This window comes from Callorhinus ursinus, unplaced genomic scaffold, assembly GCF_003265705.2.
Source record: "Callorhinus ursinus isolate GAN/ISIS: 27379988/994484 unplaced genomic scaffold, GSC_fseal_2.0 scaffold89, whole genome shotgun sequence".
In the NCBI taxonomy this organism is placed as follows: Eukaryota; Metazoa; Chordata; class Mammalia; order Carnivora; family Otariidae; genus Callorhinus; species Callorhinus ursinus.
Genome location: NW_027397151.1, coordinates 1,353,903 through 1,357,434, shown reverse-complemented (window position 1 = coordinate 1,357,434; position 3,532 = coordinate 1,353,903). Strand labels below are relative to the sequence as shown.

At 67.0% G+C, this 3,532-nt stretch overlaps 1 long non-coding RNA gene across 1 annotated transcript; it reads left to right on the top strand.

The window, feature by feature from the left end:
* Nucleotides 1-489: 489 nt before the first annotated feature.
* Nucleotides 490-3,236, top strand: LOC141371712 (uncharacterized). The gene is made up of 3 exons (XR_012376876.1): nucleotides 490-1,093; nucleotides 2,239-2,450; nucleotides 2,639-3,236. It is a non-coding gene; the product is annotated as an uncharacterized lncRNA (long non-coding RNA).
* Nucleotides 3,237-3,532: the final 296 nt, after the last annotated feature.

The window sequence follows — 3,532 nt, the reverse complement described above, 5'->3', positions numbered from 1 at the left end:
GGTGGCCTGGGTGGGGCCCAGTCCCTGGAGGCCAAGAGCAGGGAGGAGGCGGCAGGCCTCCCCGCCCAGCCCGAGCCCTGGGGGCTGCCTGGGTCTCCCCAGGGCACCCCTAGGAACAGGCTGTGTGTCCTGGGAGGGCTGCCGAGGCGCCTCTGTACTGGGCTGTGCTAAAAATAGCAGGGGGGTGGCAGGGCAGAGGGACAGCCGGTGGGAGGCCCATGGGGAGGGGCCGGAGGGGGCCGCGGGGAGCAGCTCGGGCCCAGGACCGGCCGTCAATGGCGCTGGCGCTCCCACCCTGTTCCCGGTGGCCGGCCAGCCGAGGCCCAGCTGACACGCTATTTTTTCCCCTGCTTGACTAAATATGGTCAGGGAGCACAGCCCGAGGGGGCCACTTGGCCGGGGCCGCGTGTTTGGGATGCTTGGCCGGGTATATAAGGACTGCAAAGGTGAGGCCGGCTCCTGACCCGAGGGGGGCCCCCACGCCCGCTCCGGCCCCTCGGGTCAGCCCTCCCCTGCCTTCCCCTCCCCTCCCCCGCCTGCGCGAGTCTCGGCGATGGGCTGTGTGCATGTGTGAGCCCACGCCCCCGCAGGACCGTCCCTTTTGTTCCGCCCTGACCTCTACCTTGCACTGACCCGGCTGGGGGTGCGGGAGCGTCTGCAGACACAGCCCAGAGCAGGGAGGGGCTCAAGGTGCAGGGCTCGAGGTGGTTCCTCGGTAACTCTGCATCGCCTCCGGTCCCTCCCTCCCTCCCCCCCTCTCTCCCTCTCTCCTCTCAAGATCTCCCTTCCTGCTAAGTCTGCGCTGCTGCGGGAGGGCTGGGGGAAGGGCAGGGTGCGGAGGGGGAAGGGCAGGGTGCGGAGGGGGTGCGCAGTGTCTTCTTTCTCTTTGCCTGCCCCCCACCCCCCAAGTGCGGACGCATCGGGAGCTCTGGCCTCCCCCACCCCTGCATTCGCGACTGGCTCCGGGAGAAGGTGGATGGTGCTGCCACGGCTGCAGCATCTCCCTGGGAGCCACGCGGGCGCATCGTACCGGGAGCCGCGACCCTGCGCCCGCTGCCGCTGCTGCCGCCAGCCCGGCCGGAGGGGCTCCGCGGTGAGTCCTGCTCAGCCTGCCCAGACGGCCCCACAAACTTGCCGGCCGCAGCGGTGGGGGTGTGCCTGCTGGTGGGTGGGAGCCGTGGCGCCGGGCCGCGTGGTTCCAGCGGGGGTGCTTTGGAGTTTTCTCCCGGCTCGTGGCTCCGTCCGCATTTGGAAAACTGCAGAGCCAGCAGCCAGCAGGCCAGGAGGGCGCGTCCAACCGGGATGCACGAACTTTGACATGCGGGCATTTTGCAAGGAAGCGGCTGCCTCCAGATGCCCGGGGTGGATGGGGGGGGTCCTGGTGCTGGGGTGGGGGCTATGGGGGCTGGGGGAGGGCACAGTTAACCTGCCCCACGGCACAGAGCGCGGCGCTGGGAGTGTGGTTAAACTTACCTTGGAACTTGCAGCATTAACCGTGGCGATGCCGGGGCAGGGGGTCCCAAGCCAGCACGGTGTGGCTGCCCCAGGTCTGTCCCAAGTCGGGACTCTGGACTTTTGTAGTTCTCGAGGTCCCCCGCCGGGGTCAGGAGGGTCCCTGTGCTGGGTGCGCACCGCGGGGCTGGGCGGGGACTGGGGGGGGGGGCCGGGGGGGGGTGGGGGGGGGGGGGGGGGGCAGCCAGGCGTCTCTTGGAGGGATCATGACCTCCACACAGCTGGGGGCGGGGGGGGGGTCATAACTGGAGAGCGCTCGGCGAGGGGGGGTACAGGGCCCGCTTGCTTCTACCCGCCCCCCCGTCCCCGTGGGGTCCCTTGGAGGTGGCTGCTCCTGACCTGCCAGGACGGAAAACTGTTTGAAAAGTGTCCGGGGTTCCTGCTTGCCTGGGGCAGAGGCTCCCAGGGCTCCGGCTGGACCTGGGCTGCCCCTCCTGCCCTTTGCAGCTCCCGACCTTCCCCTGAGCTCCAGACTTGGCCTGTGTGAAGGCCGGGGTGGGGGAGCGGGGAGGGTCCCAGGCCTGAGCAGGGCCTCTGAGGCCTCATTTGTCAGAGGGGGGCAGGGAGATTTAGGTGCCAGACTCCCGTTCTCATGTGAGGGTCTCTAGCGGGCACATTCCAGGGGCGCAGGGGGACGTGGGGGGCAGCCCGGTTGCCCTTTTCTTTCCGGCTACCTGAAGATGATAAATAATGGCAGCCACACGAAAATGGGACATCGCTCTTCAGGATCTCTCTGCAGAGTGGTTCGTTCCTTTTGGTGGGGTGCTTCTCGGAGCCCAGATCACACCCCCACGGAGAACTCTAGCCCGGCCATGCCGGGTGCTGTAGCCACAGCCCAGGAATTTAAGAAATCGCACGCTGCAGGCTCTGCGGAGACATGGACCTGCCCTGGGGATGGCAGCATCAGGACACCCCTCCGGCCGGTCGGTGCAGGACAGGTGGGCTGCCCGGTGGGGAGGGGCACACAGGGTCGCCCCAGGCCTTGTCTTGCTGATGGAACTGGAAGTGTGCTCAGGCCCAGGGCCTTGTGCAGCCACAGCAGGACCCTGGGCCCGGGTCCTCTCTGTCTGTGCCCAGCCCGGCTGCTGTCCCCAGCAAGCGTGTCCCCTGCTGTCTCCCTCTGCAGGCACCCAGCAACGCGTGAGGCCCTTCTTCAGCATCCCACCGCTCAGCCGCGGGCCTCACCCTGGCCATGGCAAGACCTCTGCCCGTGCGCTCCTGATGCCCCTGGGCCCAGGCTGGGGGTGGCCGGCCCTCCGATGGCGGGCACCTGTCCCGGAGGCCATAGTGCTCCCTGTCAGACTTTCTGTGGTTCTGACTCCCGGATTCGGGGTGGCGGGAGAAGTTGGTGGGGAAGAGGGGCTTCTTCTCCATCACAGGCAAATTCTGAAATGCAGTGAAAAACAGTATCGCTATAATTAAGTGTTCCAAAGCGCTTAGCTTTCCACTTGCTAAGTTTACCTAACCCTCTTTAACGAGTTCATTAGAAGCCGGTGAGCACTGGGAAACTCATCAACAGGAAGGCGGCCCCTGCGTTTGCCTGTAAATTGGTATTGATCAGTCTGGGTGGAGGCCAGGTGGAGGCTGGGTGGAGGCCGGGCGTGGGCCACAGAGAGCCAGGTATGCCTAGGCTGCGACGCTGGACGGGTGGCGGTGCTCAGTGGAGCCGCCCGCTGGTGCGAGCATCTTTTCAGGCGGCCCACGGCAGAAGTGATGACATGTCAGGAGTGCAGAGGGGAGGGAGAGGGCGAAGCAGGGAGGGAGAGAGCCAGAGGGGGAGGAGGTGGCCGGAGGGGGGAAGAAGGAGCCGGCTCTAGTCCCCCGCCCAGCCAGGCCCAAGAGCAGAAGGGGCTGGTGGAGGCAAGGACCACCTCCCAGCCGCTCCCAGCCACCCTCTGGAGATGCAGGGTCCACCTGTCACGCGTGTCTTCAAAGACAGAGGCACGACTGAGCCCTGCCCGTGAGGGCTCTGGTTTCCGGGAGGCAGAACCACCAGGGACCTGCCCAGGAAGCTGCCAGC